This window comes from Passer montanus, unplaced genomic scaffold (genome assembly GCF_014805655.1).
Source record: "Passer montanus isolate IOZ18808 unplaced genomic scaffold, ASM1480565v1 scaffold45, whole genome shotgun sequence".
NCBI lineage: Eukaryota > Metazoa > Chordata > Aves > Passeriformes > Passeridae > Passer > Passer montanus.
Genome location: NW_024369373.1, coordinates 5,857,305 through 5,881,910, shown reverse-complemented (window position 1 = coordinate 5,881,910; position 24,606 = coordinate 5,857,305). Strand labels below are relative to the sequence as shown.

At 40.5% G+C, this 24,606-nt stretch overlaps 1 protein-coding gene across 6 annotated transcripts in view; it reads left to right on the top strand.

Annotated features, from left to right (window-relative positions):
• The window catches only part of NUP93 (nucleoporin 93), a 75,778-nt gene that overhangs the window by 5,946 nt on the left and 45,226 nt on the right, over positions 1 to 24,606 (top strand). The gene's annotated exons all lie outside the window — the stretch shown is intronic.

Genomic DNA, 24,606 nt, shown 5'->3' with positions numbered 1-24,606 from the left:
TAGGGAAATTTCTGACATTTGAATTACACTGCCCTTGCCATTGCCATTCCTGTGTTGTGGTGCAGAGCTGTTCTAAGGCTTCTGTGGAAATTGTCTTGCTCTCTGTTTAATTCACTGGCTAGAGGAAATGAGGAGGGGAGATGCTGCTTTCAGTGCTGAAGGATGTTTGAGTTAACCACGAGAAGCAGCATTAAGTACCGAGATAACAGAAGTATTTTAAGTTCCAAGTTCTTGCTGAAGTCAAGAGGAGCTAGGTACATACTTACTCCCTTTGTGGACCTGTCTCTGTTGGCTTTGCAAGCCTAAATTGCACAGCGATACCTCTCTCATAGTTTTGAAACCTTTTTTATGTCTGATTGGAAAAACACATGGAACCACTTTTGAGGCAATTTTGAGGTGTTGGAATAGGGGGCATTTAACTGAACAATCAAAACAGGTGAGTATAGCTTTTTTTCTTTCACTGTATCACAGATGTCATAACCTTGTCTTGGTGATAGACTGAATTTGCTGTGGTTCAAGTGCTTTGCCAGATGATTTTATCTTGTAAAGTTTCCTGTAAATTTTCTCTGGGTGTCTTAGAAATTATCATGACCCATCTAGTTTTGCTTTCTGATCTTTGCCTGCCTGAAGTAGAATATCTTCATGATGAAACCTGCAATACTCATTACTCAGTTACGAGCTGGTTGTGGAATTGATGTTGTGGGTTGCATTGAAGGTAACAGTCTGAATTACTCGTTAATCATTTTGAAGCTCATATTTTCTCTCCTTTCTGGCAGAAGGCTCACTTATGAGGGTCAGAAGACTTGTGAGCTCTTCTTTCTTTTTTGCAGAAGTAGTATGCTAAACTACTTAACTTCAGGAGGGGAAGTGAGGCATGTGAAATTATCCCATTTTATCTAATGTATGTTTTAGCTTCACATTTGGTGCCATCCCTTTTGGGTGCAGGACCCTTAGCTGAATCTCATGCCAGTGTTAGGAGCCCTGTGGTCTCCTGTCTTATTTAACCCCAGTTTTCTAAGGCCTCTCTTTCACTCAAGATTAGTATTCTCTGGAGACTTTATATGTTGCCTGATCATAGAGTGAGAGCTCTAAACCACTGGCATTGTTCACTTTCTGTCTTTTCTCATTTTATCCCTTTGCCCCAATTTCTGATGTTGTTGTCTTTCTAACTGGTGATCTTAAACTTGCTACATGTCTTTCTTGACCTCATTCTGTCTAGATTTTTTTCAACAACTCTTGCCTCTTCTTCATTTTTTCTTTTTGTTTTGTTGTTTTTTGTTTTTTGTTTTTTGTTTTTTTTTTTACTAATGCTGTTAATTCTTTGATTTCTACAGTTTTTCCTTTCTGTTGTAAGAAGAATCTTATTGTAGATTCTCAAGCCCAGAAGCAGTACAGCACTTCACTCTTTGGAGCTGAGATTTGTGGCACATGAGAAAATGGTTATGATTGCATAATAATATTTTATATTATTGCTGATTACCTAACTAAAATATGAAGATTTTCTTATTCCTTAATTATACCAGATCTCAAGGCCTTGTTTGAAATGATGATTCTGGTGTATTCTGGTAGTGATCTTGGTATGTTTTCTTATCTCTAGTACCTTTTTTTAGTTGCCCTTGTCAATATTTGAATGTATTCTCCTGTTCAGGAAAAGCTCCAAATTTAACATAAAACCAGTGGTTAATTGCAAATCACTGTGTGTAGATGGCCAAATCAGCCAATGCAATTCAGTGCTTTCTTCAGGAAAACAGCTAAAAAGTACAAATGAGAAACAGGATTAAAATCAATCATTTAAATCAAAGTTCCATGTTTGCTGTGTTGAATCATGATTAACACTAGTGATTTAATCACTGAACACTTCAACTACTCATCTCTGAGGCCTAATAATTGTGTGCTTTGAATCTTACTTTTTTTTTTGCAGGGCATGTGCAGAAAATATTCATAGTCAACTAGCTAAAAGTGATTTGCAAGGGGAAGGATGGCAAGGGGCTCCACTTCAGATCATCTTGGAGGCACATGAGCCAAGTGTCAGTTTGAAATGTTTTGTCCCTGCTTGTTTTTGCAGTTAGTGGGTACAAGGATTTATGTCTGGCAGGACATCATCCTCTGCTCTGAGGATGTTTGCAGTCACATCTCAAGCTGTCTGGCTGGTGTCAGCTGTGGTCTGTACCTGAAAGTCACTTGCTTAGAATATGGACAAGTCTCTGTACCTATCTGTAGGTTCTGGTATGCAGTCATCAACTCTTTTAGAATAGTTTTTATTAAGTTTTGTTAGTTATACAAGAGGATCTTTGTGTTAGGCATTGCTGATAGTCCTCTAATTACCTCTGTTAATCAAGAAGGTCTTAAACTTATTTGATGCTTTAGATAAAGATGTGCTACAAAAGTTTCTTTTTCTATGTTACTTTCTTATACTTCCTGATGATTGTTGGGATTTCTTTTCCTTGTTCCTAGATAGTTTCTTAAGTCTTCTTCAGGTGTGTTGTGTTTATTTTGGGACAGATGAAGCAATCCCTGTGCACTGTGTAGAATCCTTCCTCCATAAGCTGTTCCCATTTTATCTGGTAGGCAGTGTGCAGAGGGATATAAGGGAGGGGTCTGCTTTATTTCTTTACAGGACTTTACTGTTCCTCTGCTGTTATTCAGTGTTTACATAGGTATACTGGTAAACTTTAATTCTGTGGATTGGGAAGGCTTGTTCTCTTCAAGGCCCTCAGCCTGTGCCTTCTGGCATTATCATTACTCTTTTTAACCAGCAAAAATTTCTCCACGTGTTCATAATGACTTGGTCCACACTTTATCATCAGTGTTGTTGGCTCAACTGTCCTTCCTCAGACCTGTCTTTTCCTGGTGCTCAACACAGACTCACAGCCCTGTGTATTTTGCAGCAAGTTTATTTGGCCTGAAATCCCATCTGAAACTTGTCATTTGTAGATTCTTTAACACTTCAATTAGTCTTGTGTGTGTGGTTCCTCATATCTGCCCCTTAATCTTCAGTTTGAGCACTTATCAATTCATAAACACTTTACAGCATCATTTGCCTAAGAGATTTTTTGGGGGTGAGCTCCTGAGACTGGGGTGTGTGCCCTCTTCCCTCTGGTGGTGGGGCTGCATTGGTGCAGCCTCTGTGCACCACTGCACAGGAGAGGGTGGTGGGTATGGGCACTTGTGCCAGGGGCACAGACCTAATGCTTAGCCTTTGCTGACTGTTGTGAAGGCTACAAATATAATTAAATCTTCATTGTATGAATTTTAGGGTTCTGCTGACTTTTAAATTCTAGTAAAGCTCTTACAGCATGAAAATACTCTTTAGACTTTCTGCCATGTGTTCCCACATCACTCCTTTGCATCTAGAGATTTCTCTGGCAGTTTGCTTGAGCTTTCCCTGCATTCTTACCTAAAGCATTCATTTATTGTCTCTGTTCCTCCTTCCATTGCAGTCTGTTCTAGCAGCCTGTGGGAGGCCAGCACAGAGAGATATGCTAGAATCTAATCTCTCAAATGATGGCAATCAGCACTGCAGAAGGAGAATGCCAGGAAATGCCCTGTTTCTTATGTGGAGAGTAAAACAGCAACAAAAATCAGAGGGGAGCATCCTAGGGCATGAAGTCCCAGGATGCTGGTGCAAGACATTCAGAAAGTGTTAAGAGAATCTAGGAATTCACCTTAATAGAAGTCTCAGCTTGGGTTAACAAGCAGGAGGGACTTTCTGTTCAGAACCTCTTTAAATGGTACTCTGTAGTGCTGACTAAAAAGTGCACCAAATTGCAGCTCAATTAATTATCTGAATTATTTATCAGTTGTAAAATGTAGATTGCTTGCACATAAAAGGGTTGTGAGTCCAGGAAATGTCTCCCACTAGAGCAGTAGGCCGGGAAGATTATGTAAAAGATTCTAGACTTGCCATTAAATTATAAGAATTTGTATTTTTCCTCTCTCTCTTTTCAAAGTTTGTTATTAAATTGCATGCAGAACAACAAGCACTTCTTGCAGTAAATCCATTTTACAATAATTCTTATGTCAGGAGTTTATAAAGATCAAGATTTTTCTAAATTGTCAAAATGCCCTATTTTGGCAAAATCTTTCCAAAACTGAATGTATAAGCCAAGTGCTTCTTGATCTCATAATTAGCATGTATTTATGTGCTTGGGTCTTTTTGTTTGCTTCTTTTTGGCGTTTAAAAATCCAAGGTAAGTCTTGATCATGCAAATCTGTATCACAAAGATGGGTTATGGGAATACAAACCTAACATTGCCATTCTGTTCAGAAAAGGTATTTCTTCACCCTTCCACAGATGCAAACTATGATGTCCTCTTCTGATGAGCACTGTCACAGCAGATCCTCTCTCAGGTTGGAGTAATGGCAGCCAGAGGAATTATTCCAAAACTGTGGGTGGGCTGTGCTCTTGTAACGTGTGAGGTGGGACCTGGCCCTGCACTTGTCCTGTTTGTTTTATGTGTGGGGGTCAGAGAGAGCTTCAGTGCTGCTCTTTCAAACTGATTTTTGGGGTTTAACTCCAGGAAGGAGTTAGTTGCTAGATCAAGGCCTGGTTTCTTCCTGCTAAGATCATTTGACTGTTACAATGTATATTATGCTTTACTGTCAGCTTTGTTTTTTGAACATGTCACTGGGCTTGATACTAGATTTGGTGCCCTCTATGTTTGTTTGGAAAAATAAAAGCCCAGAGTCATGGTGGTAATTTAAAAAAATGGTTTTGGTCTCATTTTTCTGGCTCAGTCCAGCTCTGTGCAGATTTGTGAAATGAATGCTAGAAGGAGACAGAAGCTCTCCTTGCATGCATTGCTTGTCTGCTTAGAAAGTTTGAGGTGAATGGCCAGCTCCTTTACACTGAAGGAAAATTTTGTTGAATTATCTCATTTGTACAAGTTTCACGTTGGCCTTCTGACCTAGGCACAGCTGAAATGAAAGGTTGCATACTAGGGTTTGGTCTTGATTTCTGGGTGTGGATATTCAGAGTATTGACTGAGTAGCTCTCTGGAGGCCCAGATACAGAAATAAGAGCTTTTATCTAAATGAGGGCAGAGGGTTAGACTGAAATCTCTCTGAGTGGCATGAGAGACAGACTGAAATTAAGTATCTGGGGTATTTTGAAGCTTTTCAAAGTACTGTAAATAGGTTTTGTATCAAAGGTAGCTTTAACTTCTACTTTAGTGTTGATAGAATCTGTGTCCCAGGATGCTGCCCCTAGCCCTGTATGTTCTGTTTGTGTGTATGTATGTGTATGACTCGTAATTTAAAACTTCTTACTCTGACATCAGGTGCTGCAAGGGTGCATTATTCAACAATTGAGCTCTTATTGCTATTTTATGTTGCCATTTGTGATATACTTTGTGGTATCTGCTAGAATAATACCAAAGCCTGTGGTAATCTGCTAGAGTGTAACTAAAATCAGAGTTTATAAATGGAAATGCTGACACAACCTTAAAGGGCCAACCTCAAGTGCTGTTCACCATCCATTGTTTGCATTAGCTTCGCTTGGAAATGCATTTTTCCTTTTGCAGATTTTGTCCTTTCTCATTTGCCAGACATTGATTTCTCCCCCCGCCCCCAAGTCCTTCAGTTCTAATGGAGCTTGAAATTAAGGTGGCTTTATTTTCCTGTCGCTTCCTTGTTCACCCTAATCAATGATGCCAGCACAGCTGTGTGGAACTTTTAACCATTGCAGAGCCATGATGGGGAATGCAAGAGGACAACCTTTGACCTTGGATTTTTTAGGATTGGTCATTAGCTGTTGGTTTCTTTGCATTGCTGCAGTCCAAATGAGAAATACTCTTTGTGCAATAGTATTCAGAATTCTTCAAAAACTGTAGAAATGTTTGGCTCCAAAAATATCTCTCTTCAAAGGTTCTTAGAAATAATTTTTAAGTCCTCCCTTTACTAATGCATGCTAGTATCAAACCCTGCTGTCTTCTTTGCCTAGGTTGTCTCACTGATTGCATTCAGGATTTTAGCCTTAATGTATATATTTAGGTGTGTAAATCAGGAATATAAATGTGCTGGTAATTAAATGTGGCCAGAGGCAGTTTGCACACAATTGAGGAAAGCAGTGATGGGGAATGAATGAGGATTTTGACTCACAGCAAATGGAGCCAAGGGATGTGGACCTTGGAAATATAAATTACAGAAACCTCCTCAGCTCATCTCTGCTGTGTTTGATGTCTCCTTCTAAGCAATGTGTAACAATTTGACATGAACTGCAGCCTGCCTGTGCTCTCTCCTGGGTGACATGGCTTGGGCTCCCAGGCCTGGCAAAGCAGCCAGGGCATCAGTGGCCTGTCTGCCACCTCCCTGACACTGACACCCTCCCAGGGCCCCTCTGAATGAGCAGACTGGCCCGGAGCCTCCCAAGGCCTGTGCTGATTAAAGGATGCCCTGGCACGTACCAAGCTGTGTGTAGGTTGGAATGTAACTAGGATTTCTAGTGAAGGCTTCTCTATTTTACAGCCAGCTTGGGGTTTTGGGGTCTGTTTTGGTTTGAAGTTAAAAGGAATAAAACACCTAAAAACCAAAACACCCCCTTCTTTTTGGCATTAGGTAGGTGAGTTAATAATAGGGAAAAAGAAGGAGGAAATGAGGAAAAAAAAAAAGCCCAAAACATTGGGGTTTTTTTTTTTTTTTTGCTTGTCTCTTTCTCCCTCATGTTTGTAATTTGCATCTAAGCAGCAATTCTCTCTACTTTTCATTACTGCTTTGGTGGCATGGTTTAGTGCAGTTTTATATGATCTTGGCCTTAATAACCTTGAAAACAAATATGCACATCCCCAAAAAACCCAAACCATTAATAGAATAGTAGAATACTCAGGTGTTTCATTAGTTGGCCAAATTACAGTCATTCAATAAATATTCTGATAGTGAATTATTTTAAATTTTATTTGCTTGGTTGCATGCTAATTGGAGTAGTTATGTGGTGATCTTCCAGTTCATTGTGGTTCTGATCATGGATTCCCAACCTTAAGGGGTTGGGAACAGGGAGGAAGATATATGATCTGCCTTTCTCTTTCTTCATGGGTAAATAAGAGGGTAGGAAAGATATTTCAGAACTTTATGCTAATGCAAGGTCATGAGATGGAAAAATTGGGAGCTGCTTCTAGTAGCTGTATTTATTGATCTATTTAAATTCTGCTATGTCCTGGCACATTTCACATTTCCTGTCTGTTTAATCCAAATACGTTCTTTGCATCTTAAATCGGGACAACTGTAAACTCTCAATAAATGTTTTTGTAACAGATACTTCAGACATTAAACATACCAGATTTTGAGTCTTAACACTTGACTTCATTCCTCCTCCCCTGTTTTTCTTCTTTTGCCATGTAGCTCTGGCCTTGTGTGAAAATGGTTCCAATTTCTGATTAAATGTTAACTTGTATTCCTGTGAAGGAGCAAATACAGTATGTAAAGGCAGTTTGGACATCACGTATCCAAAATGCAGCCTCTCCTGTGCTGAGGTGTAGGCATCTTCACTTCTCTTGGTAGCAGTGCTGGATCTTTTCATGGCTGGAACTCAGGAGCAAGCCTGGGTGTGAGGATCTGAGCCAGAATTTCCCCAACACCCTGCTTGTAGCAATGTTACTATTGCAAGAAGTACTGTGGCATCATTAATGACTTCCAGGATCTGTATTGCATCTGACCAGGAGGATGTCATTTCTGGCAGTGTGGTACCTCTTAGTGTCATGCTGTCCCATTAATTTAGTGCTTGCTGAGGGCTTGTACTGGCCACTGACCTAGGCTGTGTGTGCTCAGCATGTGCAAATGAACTGTTGGAATTGGTGTTTTCATGGTGCAGGAAAAATTTAGTAGAATGCTTCATCTCTGCATATATACAGATTGATGAGAAGAAACAAGGCTGAGATGCAATCTGGCAATTTGCCCCCTCCTCATACCATGTGATAGAGCACTTACTTGGATTAAAAGAAATATTTTATTTATTTGAGACTGAAATGTAGCTTTTGCAAAGCATAATTCCTGTTTTGTTTTGTAACATTTTTTAAACCATTACAAATACTGCATAGACCTTATAGGAGAGGATTTGGAGTTTTCCAGTACCTTTATAATAGCTCTGAAATGAAAGATTTGCAGGACTGTGCTGGAATTTCAAAGTGGACCTGATTATACACGGAAGTGAACCTGGTTCATCTATGTTGCATTTAAGGCAAAAAACAAAAAGTTGTCAAAAATGAACAAGAAGATAAATGAGATTTCTAATATATAGTAGAACACTACTGTATAGTAGCAGTATAAGACCATAATTTAGAGGAAGGGGTAATATTTTTTTTTACATATTTATTTTTAAAGCAATCCAGTTTTCTCAGTGGACCTTGGTATGACCTTCTAGTGCCTCTGTGGAAATTGGAAATGGAAACTTCTGGCTTTAGGAAGCTCTGCTCACAGCCATACAGAGATGTTGAGGGGACTTCTCACTGATGGCAGAAGCTTTCAGTCCCAGTGTTGCAGTGGGTAAATGGAGTTAAGCCATAAGTGTGGGGTTGAAAAATTAACATTTACCTGTTTAAATCAATATGGCTTTTTAACTCTTCTGAAAAAGAGGAGAAAGAAACTGAAGTTTCCCAAGCGCAGTAGGTAAAAAAGAATTTTGATCTTCAGCAAACGTGTCTGAAATGAGACAAGAGGGGCTTGGAGCTGACCTATAAGAGAGATGAAGTTGTTAACTTTTTCCTGAGCTATTGTTTCTGTGGGGTTTTTTTGCTAGTCTTTATTACATGAGCATTGTCTTGGCCATTTTTCTCAACTAATCCCTCATGGTGCTGTGAGCAAATCACTCTTCCACAGGGGAAATCTGTATTGTGGGTAGGCCAGACTCTCTTGCTGAACTCCTGTGGTCACAAACAGCATAAAACCCTGGACACTCTTTTTCCAGTGAGGCAGTTCATCAAATTTATTAGGAAAAGCAGCAGCTGCTGCAGCTCTCAATGCCCTCCCCTCCTCTCAAGATCCCCTCATTTACTCAAAGCCTCTTGAAAGTGTTACTGGACTGATGAATTCCACTGGGGTTTATTACTGAACCATTTGTGTAATTTGGCAGTCTGGGAAAGGCTAACAGGTATATTGTTGTGCATGCCCTCCTCTCCCCTGTCATAATTAGTCAGTTTACTCCACATCCAAAATCTTAATCCTAGGCATTATCAAGCTTTGCTTTAACACAGTCACTAAGAAGTGTGACAACTGTTTATCAGTGACTGGGCATCAAACTCTGGATGTACTTAAGTTTCCCCATACAAAACAGCAGCCTGAAAATTTGGCAGTTTGCAGAAGAAATGTTTGGGTTGTGTGCAGGGATGGTTTTTAACTTTTCTTTTTGAGGTCAAAATGAAATTCTTACTCCTGCCGAGATATGTTCCTGAAAGAAAGTTGCAGCCTTTTGAGGTAGAACTAAGGATACATGCATTTGTTTAGCTTATTTAGATTTTTGGCAAAACTTCTGTTCTCACTGTCTCCTGTTTTCTTTCCCATCCTTTATTTCTCATCTTTCTTCCACTCTCTTTTTTTTTCTTTCTTACTCTGGTTGTGTTCATTCTCTTTGCTTTTCTACTCTGAATTAATGTATTACCTCCTCCCAGCACTTCACTCAAGTCTCTGCTTTGACACTATTTTGGGTGCAAAAGAGTTATTTGTTTACTTTGAGCTAAAATGTTAAACTGCTCAAACAAAAAGCAATTACTGTAAGATGTCTCATTGGTTTTCCATGCATGTGGAAATGACTGAAAGACGCTCAGGGAGATGAGTTGGAAATTTTCTACACCATTTCATTATTTGTATCTCAGTAAGCATGCAAGATGCATGGTACTCCACAGAAGTACCAAAATGCTTGTGCAGCATTATGAGCCACAGCTAACAGAGGATCTTTTGAATTAATTGGAACATCATGTTTGATTGTTGCTTGGTAAAAATGGCTTGAGAAGGTTGGAGAGATTTAGTTTTAAAATAACTTAATAGAGGGATGAAATATCATGTTGCTAGGTGGTGTGACTGCAGTGGAAGTCTCTGTGGACTATACTTTTCGAGGATCAATTTCTGGATTATGTGTTATCTTCAGTGCCTACTGTGGGATGGAGGGGAAGGGGGAGAGAGGTTTTATCATGTGTGGTGTTTTTGAAGGAGCAAAGGAAGGGTTTGCCAGTGTCACATGAGTGCTGTTCAAAGGCTGATAAATGAGGAAGGGCAGTGGTAAACACCTCAGTGCTTAGTTTCAGTTTTAGCATCTTTATTAAACCTTTTTGAATCTTTCAGTTGGCTATCCTAGGCTTGATTCAGGGATATGGGATTAGCTGATAGGAAAGTTGTTGTGGTTGATTTCTTGGGTTGCATTTGGGACACATCTGTGGTTTCCTTTACATGCTTATGTTCAGCACCAAATAACTCAGAGGAGAAACACTGACAAAGATGTTCGTGGAAATATCAACTTGCTTTTTTAGGCTTCACCTTGTTCCTTAGTAGTTAGAGTCTGGTTATCCTGAAGCACGAGGAACAATATTTCTTTCCACAATTTCAGTGTTAAACTCAGCTCTAGGTACTGTCAATATCTATGCATGAACTGAGTCAGTTCTTAATCCCATTATGGCTTTGGCTTGCTATCTTCCTGTGGCAGTAAATTCCACAATCCAATTACAGATTATGTTAAAATTTATTTCCTTTTATTGGTTTTGAGCTTGGCATCATTTACACAGACATTGTTTTCTTTTGTTCAGACCTGTATCAACTGGATTTCAAGCTCTGCCCTTTCTAGAACACTTTACTTGACTTAAAGTACCAGCTCTTACTTGGTTCCTTTTTTTAATGTTACTCATCCCAAAAGTGTTCCCAAACCATGTCACATCCTTCTGATGATTCCCTATGTGTGTCCTGCAGTTTGCCTTTTGAGGGTGTCTGTCCAGCTTACACAGTGTTGTTGATAACACCAGTTTGTTTGGTTTTTCTGATAATGATGTTTGGTGAAGCCAAACTCGCTGTGAAGGGCAGAAGTAGCAACCTGTGAGGGATTTGCTTTTAATCTCAGATAAATGGGAGTGCATAGGTGGGAATACTGTACAGTGTCATGACAAATCCTTATCTCTAAACACAAGTCAGTAGGATTCTTTGGGCCAGATTCTAATGTATGAGAAAAGAAATTTCTAAAGAGAATGGGGGAGGAAATGCAGAAGGAAAAAAAAAAACAAACCACGTTTCAAATAGATGATAAAACCTGTGTGTTATCTCCAGATCCTCTGAGCAGTAATTGATTTTGCCTGCTATGGTTACCATACAGTAACTCTGAAACATTCATTATTTCTTTCCTGCCCCAAGGCTTGTAGCAGAAGATGGCATATTTAAATCCTTTTACTCTGTCTGTTAAGTAGATACAAAATCCTGAAGGTTTTAATGAATGTGAAATAAGTGCTAATACAGTAGTCAAAAGACTCGCCATTGTTTTGACTAAATGAGACTGTGACCATCTTTAGGTTGTAGTGAAAGCTGAATGCTGGCAGCTGGATGCAGAGATCTGTCTCACTGTGGAATTACACGTTTCAACTCTGTACTCTGGTTTGTTTTCATTTGTTTCTCATAGATCTAACCCTGCTATATTTCTTTTAGTCCCCCTCTATCTTGATTTAATTTTTCCAAGGTTAAAAATAGCTAATCCAGAAAATTGGCAGCTCATTGCTAATGGTAAGAATGTTGATTACTCAACAGATACAGTGAATCAATATAACTTGTCTTATTTTTGTTTTGCTCTTTTACTTGAGGTTAATGTTTTTGCTTCGTATTTCCTGGTAAGATAAAGTATATGACATTGCTGTGCATAATTAGCTAAAGTTATGCTAATGTTTTATTGTTTGTCTGTGATATCATACTCTTAGATGCCTTATTCTCTACCTTTTCTAATGTCCTCTTGTTTTTTTTGGTTTTTTTTTGTCTGAGGAAAATTTTTGCGTATGTTTTTTGGGTTTTTTTTTTAATGAATTATGGAAATAAGCACTCAAGGTGGGCACCTCCTCTGGCTTGTTGCTGGAGCAGGGGGAAGCTGAGCTGGAAATGATTCCCATAAACTAGTAGTGTGAAATCTTTGGCTGAGAGTTGATGGTAACTTGTCACTCAGTTATATCCCTGCTAGTCACTATAACAGGATTTATTAGCTTTCTCTTCCTTTTTCCTTATTTCCTCTGAGTTACTCTACTTGCTTTTGCCTTGCTTTGACATTTTCTTTCAGAGAAATCTTTCCAGGATGTAAGGGATGTTACACTGTGTCTCTTGAAAGCTGTCAGAAGGCAGCTGGGAATCTCCAGGCCTTCCTGCCTCCTGTTCTATGCTGGGTCCACCAGTCAGCAGGGCAGTCCTCTGTGTGAAAAGAGTCTGGGGCTTGTTTTTGAAGGCTGCATAGTTCTTGCTGATATTTAGGGATGCTGGATTTGGGGAGGAAACATTATGTATGAGTCCATCTATCCCCAGGAATGCCAGAAATGGAATGGCTTTTGCAAAGCATCACCAGGAAAAGAGAAGCAAGTCTTGTTCATCAGTCAGAAGTTATTCCTATAATAAATATCCAGAGCTAAACTTTGAGAAATAATGTTCTTCTGCAGCAGAATAGCAGAACAGATCTCCTTCCTGCAGGGGGTTGAATCTGCAGTTTGTCTTAAAGGGCAGAATTTAGTTGTCTCCACTTGATCTGTCTTCTCTTGGTTGTAAGTTTGCTCTGTTTGTCTCAGAAAATTTCTTCCTCAAACTCTTCGACATGCATTGCCTCTGAAGAAGCTGCTGTAACATTTTCTCTCTCTGAGATGAAATACTAATTTCCAGCCAATATATTATGTATTAGCAATGCATCCTGGCAACAAATGTTGCTTGAAGCCACATTCAGAGAGGAAGGTGGGAAGCGCAATTCAAAGACTCGTGTTGCAGAGACAGCTCAGCAGAACATGTTGCATGTGGGAAGTGCCCCTGTGGATCCAGAGAAGGTTCATCTTGCCATCTTGAAGGAGTTTCTAAATCATTTGATTTCATGCAGATCTCTGAGGTGGAATGGGGTACATTGACAGGCCTAGGACATAGAAGCACAGGGAAATGAAGGCTGAGATAGGAGCAGGTTCATGCAAATCAATATTGAGTGTAACTGTGGGGATGCCAGGATGGGAGTCCAGCAGAGCTGCAGTTCAGTGTATTGAATTGTTAGAGGGTGCAGCCAGCTGGGTTATTGGCATTGCAGGGCTTCTGCCTCCAGTTACAGCAACTTCAGCTCCTTGGATGTCACACAGTTTAAAAGTAGGGGTTGGGTTGGTCACAGATAGTTACTGACAGTAAGGAATGTTGCCCTGTGAAATCATAACTTATATTAATGACTGGCTAAAACAATTGGGAGGTTAAATTGCATGTGGAATATCAAAATGCCTTTGTCCTTGGCCTTTGACTTCTTGATCTGTATTGAGATCTAAGCAAATGTATGTCCTCCATAGTTTGTGTCTGATGACAAATTGCATCTTACATTGTTTTATAGCTCAATTTGTGGAAACAACTGAAATACAGCCCAAGCAATTAGCTTTTGAAGACCGAGGTTATAAATGAGATGTAAAAATGGAGAGTGTTCTGGAGTTTCAGGTTTTGGTTTTTTGTTTAGATTTTGCAGAACTGAGGGTGGATTTAGAACAAAAGCTCATAAAGAGCCAATGATATAGGATTTCAGCACTTGAGATTGATGTATTTGTACTTGCTGACTGAAAGCAGCACATTCAAATCAAGCCAGCAAACCTCTGTGAGATGTGTTGTGGATGAACAGGGAATGGGTTTTTTCAGAGGTTCCACGGGACAGAAGAAGGAAGAGAATGTCAGTTATAAACTTTGAAAGCAAGTGGCTGAAATACATTCCAAGAGTATTTTGGAGCAAGAGTGCCAGTTTAAATATTTATGCAGTGTTTTATTGTACTGATTCAAATATTGAATAGCACCTGACCCTTGAATTTTTGGATCCTTGCCTGACTGGCACCCCCTGATGCATATATTTGCTTAGAAAATGGCCTTCTGTGGCAGCTGCTTTTCATTGCAGGAAATTGGGAAAGCTGGATTTTGATCCAATTTTTGTAATGATTTTTATGCTTGACTTTGAGTCCAAGAAATGCCTTCCTATGCATCAATTTCTTCAGCTGAGAATGAAAAGTTGCATTTACCACTGGCTCTCACAAGATTGTGAGATTCTGTAGTGGAAGATTATGTGGATGTTTTCCTTTTTGCTATTTTCTCAGACTTCTTTATTGTTCACAATCCTGATCAATATTGGGCAACATTTAACTGGCCTTCAAATTTCACTCCCTCAGATACCACCAGACCTTGTGAAAAAATAAGGCTGTTCCTTTCCATCAGTAGTTTTTTTAGTTTGACAGTGCTAAGCAGTCCTTGGCTGCCCCTGTGGTACAGACTGTCAGCAGAGCTCCTCTGCCCACAAGAAACAAGAAACTGAAGCTGTGCTACAAACACCTGTCCACTGGAGCTCTGCTGAAACCAGCCCTTTGTCACTGAGACAGCTGCAGTGGCTGTCACCATTCTGGTATGGAGATCTTCAACTTCTCTGAGCTGAAATTGTGCAAAGACTGCTTTTAGTTGCTGCTGTGAGCTGAGATTGGGGCCATGCAAAAACCCTTTAAGCTGGCAGTTTAGAGTTGTAGGCTAAAACTTTGGTCAATACAGGTACTGCCTGCTACCCAATATAACCATTTTATGCAGCAGTATTTGGTAGTGTAGTGACTCTCACTTGAGAAGGATTATTTAGGATGTGCCTGATGTATAAAGAGTGAGCTGAAGTAGCAAAACCTATAATAGTCAGGGGTCTGGCCTGAGCTATTGCTGGGCACACACCCTGCTCCTGAACTTGGATTGTGCACTGGCAAACTGCCCCATGGTCTGTGAGGACTTGGGCATTCCTGCCCCTTGCCTGCCAGACTGGCAGCCTTGGCTGCTTCTGCAGAGCTCAACCTCAAGATGCAGATGTCCTGACTTCAAAATATCAGCAAAAAGTCTTTCCAAATTCCCAGCCATGCTCTGTGCTTGTTTATAGCTGAAACCCCTGGGATGCAAGATGGTTTTAGCAAATAAACGTGAGGGATGTGTGGAGGGATTTCTGAAACAATCATTCTCTGTTTCCCTCTCTGTATTTGCAGACTCATAGAAGAAAATGGAGAATTCAGTTGGCTTGTTTACACAAACTATTAGGCTGGCTTAGCTGTTCCATGATGAAGTTCCATTTCAGTACTGAGCTTACTAGGCTGTGGAGATAAAAATGATCAATTGGATTGTTTTTGTCTTCCTGTTTTTACCTTCACGTTTCACGGGATTGGATCAATGTCTGCCAGCATTTCTGCCTGTAAAGCATACCCTGAACCTTTCTGCAGGCATACACAGCTGCTCCAAGCATCCAAAAACTGTGGGTTTTTTCCACTGTCGAGAACTATAGTGGTGGCTCAGCATTATGGCCATGGTGCTGACTGGGGAGCCAGAATTAACTAAAATTTAAAAGCATTTGTTCTATTGCAGAGCAATATGGCCTGATGGTCACACTTTCCAGAGGGTGTCCAAAACTCATCCTCTGCAGAAGTTGCCTTTGCCTTCATTTGATCAAACTGATTGGATGGATATGTCGAAGGATTATGCAGGACTGATGTTGTGCAGAAAATTAAAATCCATTAATTGGATTAAAACACAAATTCTTGTATGCTTCGATGGGATTTTTTTTTTGTTTTCTTTTGACTGAGGTGCTTTTTGGACATAAGTTGGAGCCAGCTCCTAATTTGCAGTTGCTTGGGGCTTTGCTGTTTGTGGCTTCTTTATTTTGCTGCTCTTACCTGTTGACTTGCTTGATTAATTTTGTGTCTGAACTTCTGTCCTTTTATTCCTGACTCTTCTGCCCTGTCAGAACACAGTTTTAAAAAACAAAAATCTGTACAGTTCAGAGGACCAGTTAGGTCTAGACTTTAAGATAAATGCTTAATGACTGTGAAATAGTATGTGCTTCATTTCTTGCTCCAGGACTCTCTTTTTTATTAGGAGCTGAGTATGACAAAGAAGGATGAGGCCAGTGGCAGTTATAAAGGGTGCACTGTATTTTTACTGCAGTACTGAGGTATTGATTGTTGACTTATTGATAGGCTTAATGCACAACCATTTCCTTAGTTAGTGTTTGAATGTCCATTAACATGTGGCTTGGTGCCAGAATATTGGAATTCTACATTTATAATACAATTTGTCTATCTAAAAGTACTAATGTGGTTTAAAAAAAAAAAAAGATAAGTAGGCAAGTTGTGAGTTTCTTTGTTTTGTTTTTGTTAAACTTCACATACTGAATTGAACCTCTGAAGCAGGAGACACTGAAAAGAAGACAGAGGGAGGCTGACAGAAATCCTAATGTTCTGAGGTTTGTGCCTCTTGGTATTTTTCGCCTTTGATCTTTGACATGCCCAGCATTTGCTGAGCCTCTAATAGACATTAAGGGATGCTCTAATTTATTCATTTTTAAACTGGTTATTGTTTTTTTTAGGGGAAAGTTTATTTGTATAGCTTGACAAGTGTGTTGCATGTTAGTAGCACTACTCATAATAGTGTGCCTGTTGTGGTCACAGTGTAATGCTTCTCCAGATGTGAGGAGGGTTGTGCCCTCTCCTCCCTGCAGCACCACCAGTAATCTCTGCTCAGTTCCTGGGCTGCTTCTCAGTGTGGTTTGAAGGTCCATGTTCCTCTTAGTCCTTTCTGCTCAAGTCTCAGACTCATACTACTGACCGCCAGTTGAGCAGCTTCTAGAAAAGACCACATCAGGGTTGGGATAGATGGGTGTGGAAGGCCTGGTGCTGTTGCTGTTGCACATGAATAATCCTGTAGAAAGTAGCTGTCCTGATAATTGTGGTCATTTTCATGTATTGATAAGGTAGGCAGGATGGAACCTTTAATTGCTGTGAATCACTTGCCTCTGTGGTGAGCCAGAAGCCTCTCTTTACCCAAGCCTTTCTCTTCTAATTGTTGTGGTACAGTTAACCAGGGATCCTTTAGGAACCATCTCTCACTTTTATAAAAACACAAACCAGAAAAGATTAAGCTTGTTTTGGTTTATGTGTATGCGTGGGCTTGGGTGGTGGCGTGGCCATACTTTTGGTGGAAAATGACATTTTTCAGCTATCTGGTTCTGTCAGGTGGTTTTGCTGTTTGTTACAGCCTGCTGAAAACCAATGATTACACAAATACTAATTACTTCACTGTAGCTAGAAGTACTGGAAATTAAGGGAGACCAAAACAGCTTTCTGCACTTCCAAATATGAGGGGAAGCACTTGACAAAAGGTGAGGAGCCAAGAGTTTGCCCTCTGGCTACTGTCTTTAGTGTTATTTAATCTCTCTCATTTAAACTTGTTGCCAGGACTTGATACAGTCCCTTTCCTGTTATTTCAGCTTCCCATTAAATAATAAAGTTTTGTAAGGTAGGGTTTTTCCTGTTAAGAGTCCACCACTTTAAGAGAAATTATGGTGATACTTTTGCAAAAAAAAAAAAGTTTTTCTCTCACTGGGAAGTTGTGGAAATTGCTCCATCTCTGAGCAAATACCATTGTGAGTGGTGTAATTACCAGGATGAAGCTTGTGCTGGTATTTGTGTTAAAACTGACTTTCTGTCTGCCATGGCATATCTTGGGCTAAGTGTTTGTTTCTCCAGTGATCTGACTTTCTCCATCCTCCTGTTTCAATGGTCTACCAAATCTGATACTTCTGTGCAGAGGTGACCATCAGTATTGTTCACCATCTTTCCAAAACATACAAAGCTGAATGAAAAAAACTTCCAGTTTATTTTTTCTTCCCTATGCAGTTCATATCCATTCAATTACTGTGGTTGGCCTGTGAAATTTTGCGGTGACTTTTTTCAAAATTTTGAGTTTGGGTGACAGATGATGAAGCAGTTTGGAAATCAGTCTCTTCTCTTTCATACCAAGTGGGAAAGAGAGACCATAACAAGCTACTTCGGATTTTCAGCTCATCTTTGTCTGGAGTACAATATAATGTCTAAGCATTTGTACTCACTTTCCATGGACTCTTAAATGGTATGGTCCCAGTTTACCTGACTTATTCAGAGTTCAGCTTTAAAAGGTAGTGAAGAAGGGACATTATCATATAGCAATTTAATTAACACTATGGCAACAACTATCTATAGACTTTAAATAATTGCAATGCCAATTTAAGTTGCTCTGTTCTACTTCTTTAGGTAGTAGCAATAGGAAGAGATGATAAATTCCCTCTCTACAGGAGGTTAGATTAATAGGTGCCCCAGAAGTCCTGTAAGGGGCAGGATTTGCTTGCATTCCTTGAATGCTGAATGCCTAAGTCTCCCAAATTGGATAGTAAAGAAAATCTCCTGAAAGATTCATCTTACAAGAAGGGCCCTTGTTGATAATGGAGGGCTCTAGGGAAAATGCATTTTGGGTGGTATTAAACTTCAGCAGCTGGAGGATCTTGTTGAAACAAACTTTTATTAAAGTTTTCTTTAAAAAGGAAATCATGTCTTCTGTATCTTTGCCTCCAGCATGTCCTTGCTTCCAATAAATAGACACAGGAATTAATGTTATTTGCAGGATCCTAGTTCAGTAATAGTACATTAATAATATGCTGTATCATAATTGAGTAGCAACAGATATTTTTATATAAAAGTATGCATTGATGTATGTAATGATGACTGTGCTACTTAAACTGCAGTTCATAAGTGTTTGCTTAATAGTAGGTGAAGAATGATTTCACACAACCCCACCTGTAAATACAGTGGTTTGACACAACCCCCCCGCAATGTCAGTTATAGTGCCCAGTAGTGGTGAGAAGGATAATGCTTCACTGGATCTCTGTGTTTTACAGCATGGTGTGGTGTTAGAGCTGTGATTCCCTGGGAAGGTGGATGGGAGACACACAAGTTGTGCTTGATGACCTAAGTTAAAGTGGCTGCATTACAGGATGTACCTCCTGAGTGGTAAACACTGTATGTTTACTGCTTTTCATTACTGAAATGTGTGTTTTGGAATCCTGTCTGCCCTCTTTGGGTGTCCTCTGGAAGGATGTTCTGTAGTAAGGCTTCTCATAATATACATCTGAGTCTGCAGTGCTGCAAGATCTCTAGGGATAACTGGAGCCTCTTCTGAGCTATGTTGGGGGAAAAGATAAATGACATTTGGTGGTCTGTTTTTCATGTATATATAAGTTGTGTGACATTAGTGAATCAGCAAAGTATTTTCACAAGAAAATTCTCTGACGAAATAGTACCGGAAACCTGCAATGTGATCTTAATGCTTGTTTATAGATGCTACGTGGGTGTTGCTCACTGCAATATCTGATAATATGTATCCAGCAACAAACATGTAAGCACACTATGGTAGTGTATCACAACCAGAAGGCATAACTTGGCCATTTTGAGCAAATGCAGCAGTGCCTCTGTCTCACTTCTGCACTGACTAGGGACAGGCACTTGGTACCCACCTAAGCCCTGGATGTTCCTCTGGGGCTGGACAGAAAGTAAATTCTGTATTGCTTTCAGCATGGATCTTGCAGTATGGGCTGCTGTGTAGCAGGAGCTCAAGGAAGATTAACAAGACATTTTTGTTTACACCACTAATCAGTCTTTAGATGCTTTAGTCTTGGCCACTACTGATCTAGTTCACGTTTGAACTAGTGACCTCTATTTGAAAGTCACTTTGTCCTTTTAATAGTTTTCTGAGTCAGCCTCTGTCCCTTCCTGAGAGTCTCTTTATCTATACACTTGAAAAGGTTGTTCTTTTTTTTTTGTGAAAGACTAATCCCCATTTTGTATGGCTATGCACATTGCATTAAATGAAAGCTCTGTGCATTCCCCTCACTCGCCTGGAATGAGTCCTTGCTTTTCTTCTGATCTAACAGCTGGTGACTCAGTTTCAGTGGGTTCTGTTACCTTCAGTGCTGAAGGTTTGGATGGACAAATGAGGAGGTGGTGGTGGTGAGTCTTATCCCCTGCAGCCTATTGTTTCCCAGTCTCTACCAAGTTTATATTCTTGAATTTGACCTTTCTCTAGGCATTTGCTTTTACTAGAAGCATCTGCCCAATCCCAGCTAGCTGACCTTATGACATATAGCATTGCAAATCCTTCATCTTGAGTATAAGATTTGATCCCTCCCAGTTCTTTTCCTTCTAGCTCTTCCTGTTCTCTAGCTATCTGTGTCCTCACAATGTCTTTGCAAAGAATTACTGGGTTATAACTCAGAAGAAATGGTGACATAAGTACTTTTCAGTATCAGAAAAACAGAGATATATAGATGGATAATCGTTGTGAAAGGTGAAAGGCATGCGAGTACAAAAGTAATAATTATTGGCTTCAGTCTTCTAGTTTTGATAGCCAGGTGAAACCTCTGTCATTTTTAAGATGTGTGTTTTGTAAGGGATTTGAGGGTAGGATAAGCTGTTCATACCTTTGTTGTCACTTTTAGTCAAATTCAACAGATGGACACTTTTATTTCCTCTGCTGGAAGTTGTATCCTCAGCATTATCTAATGTAAGACGACAGGGCAAGGAGATTCAGGCAGAGAAATGAAATGATAAAACTCCAAATGACTTAATTTGGTCCACAAAGGATAGATTTTTGTTTGTCTTCCAATCATGTCAGTCCTGCATGGAAAGGCTGCTGGGAGGAGACCCGGTGGTTTTAGTACATATAGCTGCTTAATCATTCTGCTGATGACTATGATATAAAACCATTAGCCAAGCAGACATGGCCATGCTCTGTGTGAGACAGGGCTGAAGGAATCTCCCTTCCCAGTCTCTGGGTGTTCTGTGATCTGCTTGAACACTGTGTTTCCACTCCTCCAGGAAATGGAGAAGAGAACAAACAACACTGACAGATGTTAGTCATGTCACTTAATGCAGGACTGGAAGGCACTTGGATATCAATGTAATGAGCACAGTATAAAGACCTGAATAGAGTAGACCTGGCTTCTAATTAAGCCCACTGAGATGCCAATACTGATTTCAGTTGTACTTTTACTATGAGAAATACAAGGATGGTTTTACAAAGCAGCCATACAACTGCTGTTGTTCACTGTAACCTGTGTGCTTGTGGGTGTTCATTTTCCATGCTGGCCAGCAGTTCTAGTGCCACTTTCTTCAGAGCTGGCAGCTGTAATTAAAGGAAAAACACTAATTTAGCTTCTCATCTAAGAAAAACCTATCATCCTGGCTTTTCACTGTTAATATGAGAATGGCATGGCACCCCATTGCAAGCAAACATTCTTGGCATTTTGGGATTCAGCAGGTCTTTTTTAGGTCCATCGCTAGTGTTTGTTGCCTCTTGGCACCTTGTGGTTTAATATGGGGAGCTGTCTGGATTCCTTTGGCAGAGAATTGAGCAAGTTGTTCTTCCTGAATGTGGGAATGCTGCTGGAGGCCCATATCTTACATCCAACTGGAAGGGTGGGCCCATGCATTTCAGAGGGAGGCTGGGCTGCCCTTTTGTGTAGCACTCATCATCATAAAGGATAAATGCATCTGTCTTCATCTACTGTTGGTGAGCAGCCACAGCTGCTTCCATGTGCCCAGTCAGGCCCTGGGCTGCAAACAGCTTGTGCTATGTGATGTAACATGGCCAAAGATGGTTCTGAATCTGCAAGTTTCTGTGACTGTGTTTTATCCAGTCCAAGGTGGATTAATTGCTGTGGAAATTAAAAATATGGACTTGGTTGTGCATATATGGCTCTTCTGTTAGTGTTGCAAGTCCATGTATAATTGCTGTCTCTCAGACTGCTCACAGCTGATACTGTAACCCTGAAAAAACAAAGGTAAAAGCCCAGAATTGTTTCTGCTTTCTTGCATGTGGATGTGCGTTTCTGTGTGGTGTCTTTTGGACTTTGTGATGGGGAATTTGGAGACATTTTGTGAGAAGCAGGAGCATTGATAATTGCATTCTGGTTAATCATCATAGAAGGCTCATTTTGCTCCTAGCTGATGCTTTGCAGCTTCTGCTGGAGTTAATAATTCATTGCTGGACTGTGTCAAAGCATGCTCTTAAGTCAGGTTCCTCCGTGGATTGCTGGCATCAGTAGGAGTCAGAAGAGATGAAAGATGAGCTTAGTGTTTGACAGCTATTAACTTGGTGTGGGCCTCTAGGCAGTGTGAGGTTAACTTCCTCATCCTGTGCTTCCCTGTGTTTGGGAATGTGAGGGATGTGGGAATTCAGCTTCCTGTGAAGCTGTGTTAGAATTTCAGTAGCCATAGAGAAGAATACTGAAGTGAAGGTGTGAATATCAGTGGCCATATGGTTCTGGTTTAATAGGCTGGGGGTCGAGAGGATTTGCTTGCCATGATGCTGAGGTGACAGTTTTATAAAAGAGCTATTTCACTACGAGGTTGTTGCTTTCCAAAGCACAGTGCCAAACCTCCCAGGGAGAGCGTGCTTTTACCACCGAGGGTTGAATTTGGTCATGTGCTTACAGTCATCTGCAAGAGGGATTGACATGCAGGGTTTGTACATAAAAAGGGGTTAGCTATCTGAATTAAAAATTAACACATTCTCTTCATAATTACAGACTTACAGCAGCCTAATGGTGTACAAAAGAGGGCTTTCCAGACAGAGTTTAATGGCCCCAAAGCAGAGCCATCACTTCTCTTCCCCCACTCCTTTTAAATTAGCATTGGCATGTTTAAAACACTCCTCAAATTCTGCTGCAAAAAAAGCTGTTTGGCTTTCAGTTGTGGTTTTTGGTGGTGTGAGTTTTTTTAAAGGTGATTATTCTTTTCAATGCTAAAGTTGGAAAGTGGTTTGCATATTCATGGCACATTATAATTTTGAAAATAATCTCCTAGTGGATATTTAACAATGGTTTTGGGTAAATGGACACTTGTTGCTCTTTGTTTAAACGATTACATCTCAATTATCACTTGATGGTGAGAGCATGGGTAATACCCTGGGTTCTTTGTGAAACAGGCTCTAATTAAAACTGGTTCCTGCACTTGCCTCTTGGATAAATACGGACGTGAGGTAGTTCAGTGACACCCTGTGAAATTGCCGAATTGAGTGCAAGGTCCCCATTCATCCGGACAAATGATACCACTAATTGGGGTGTGGATGGCAGTAACAGCACTGCCAGTGTTGGTGCTAATCCTCTCTGCTTGGCAGGGCTCCCCCCACCTCTCTCTGCTCAGGACAGCACTCTTCTAATTTTACAGGATTTGTTTCACTTCCCCTGTATCTGCCTGGTCACACAAAGCACTGGTCCTCAACTGGTTCTCTCAGGGGTGTTTGCTGCTCTCTGCCTTTACATCCTGCCTCTTGTTTGGTACAAATTTAGTTCTAAAGCTGTGTTGAAACTCAGGTGTCCTTTGAGCTTTGTAAGAAGCCAGCAACTCCCAGTGTGTGCATGGGTGGTTTTTCCCCTGAAGGAGGATGGCTCCTGTGATGATGATACTGGATGCTACTGGAGCTGGTCACTTCCCTGTTCTAGTGTTTGTTTTGACTCTGGGTGGCTCATTTGTCTTAGTCCATGTAAGTTAGCTCGTTGCAACAAAGCCCAAATTCCCTGCTAGACAGGCCAGTAGCATCATAATACGCTCAACCTGACTATTTGCTCTGCTCTGCTTGTGTGTGAGTATAACTGTATTGATGTTGAAGTGTTAGCCTGGGTTTTCTTCCTCTTCTCTTCAGCACAATCTGCTTGGATTGGACTCCTGAACTCTCTGGCTGTTCTTTCTGCATCCCTCTGAAGGGGTAGGATGAGTGTGCAGAGCTGAATACAGAGGAGGAGACCTCGCCTGTCATTAATGCTGGATAATCACCCTGCTGGCCTTGCAGAGAGGACCAGCTAATGCTCTGAGGCTTTCTCCAGAGCCAGTATGACAGTGCAGTATTTGCTGCTGCTGCTACAGTGCTGGATTAAGCAGAGAAGAAATTTTGGGAAGGAGCTACCTATCACTGTTACAACTCACTGCCAGCAATGTCACTCAATTTTGCTGGCTAATGCTCACTGGCAATGGCAGACATTGAAACTGTAGAGCTTCAAAACTACTAATAGAGGAGCAGATCCAGGAATGCTGGTCCTCTTCTCCACCTTATCCCTGTCCAGTGCAAGACTAAAAGAAAATGAGATCATATCTTTGATTGCAGGCTACCATGTTTTATTGTTTGTTGGTGTTTTTCTTGGTTTTTTTTTTTAGGTAAGGGTGATTGCATCTTTTGATTTTTTGTAGTCTTGATGAAGGAATCTCCTTCACTGCAGAGATGAAGCTTTACCTAAGAAGGCATGAGGTCATTGTGAATACCCAGAGACAGAGTGAGGGAATGATCATGACCAAGAGAAGGATATTCTTGGTCCAACAGCTTCTGCGTTCTCTCTGCGTTGTCATTCTCTTAGAGATATGATGCTTTCTACTCAGAAGGAAGACTTTTGCACTTTTCCTTAGCTGGGGCCCAGCAGCCCTGAACAGTAGTTTTCCCTCTTCTCCTCCCACAGTCACATCAGAGTGCAGGAGTGATTGATGCGTGAGCTGACTGAACGCTCCACTAAATTGATTGCCAGTGAAACAGATAGCAGTTCCGACATCTTAGCTGGGTTAGACTCACAGTTGTTTACACTAA